This window comes from Penaeus monodon, chromosome 22, assembly GCF_015228065.2.
Source record: "Penaeus monodon isolate SGIC_2016 chromosome 22, NSTDA_Pmon_1, whole genome shotgun sequence".
NCBI classification, from domain to species: domain Eukaryota; kingdom Metazoa; phylum Arthropoda; class Malacostraca; order Decapoda; family Penaeidae; genus Penaeus; species Penaeus monodon.
Window position 1 is genome coordinate 17,284,955 of NC_051407.1, and position 257 is coordinate 17,285,211.

At 72.8% G+C, this 257-nt stretch overlaps 1 protein-coding gene across 1 annotated transcript in view; it reads right to left on the minus strand.

Annotated features, from left to right (window-relative positions):
- Positions 1–257, minus strand: part of LOC119587583 (uncharacterized protein DDB_G0285291-like) — a gene marked incomplete at its 3' end in the record, with an annotated part of 39,547 nt that overhangs the window by 567 nt on the left and 38,723 nt on the right. The window contains 1 exon segment of the mRNA XM_037936296.1: positions 1–190.

Sequence of the window (257 nt, forward strand, 5' to 3'; positions counted from 1 at the left end):
CCTGCTGGAGTTCCTGCCGGAGCGGCGGTTGTCCCTTGTCTTGGGTGCGTGGCGCGGGGGGTCGACGCCCCCTTCGTGGCCCTCGCTGACGGCCTCCTGGTAGCGCGTGGTGCGTCGCGGCGCCGTGGCCACGGGGTCGGTGCCGAAGCGGTCACACTCGCCGTTGGTGGCCTCCCGGGACCGCGTGCTCCTGCGGGCGAGAGGGGGCGGTCAGGGGGTCAGGGGGAGGGACGAGGTCTTGCTAAACACTAGGTGGG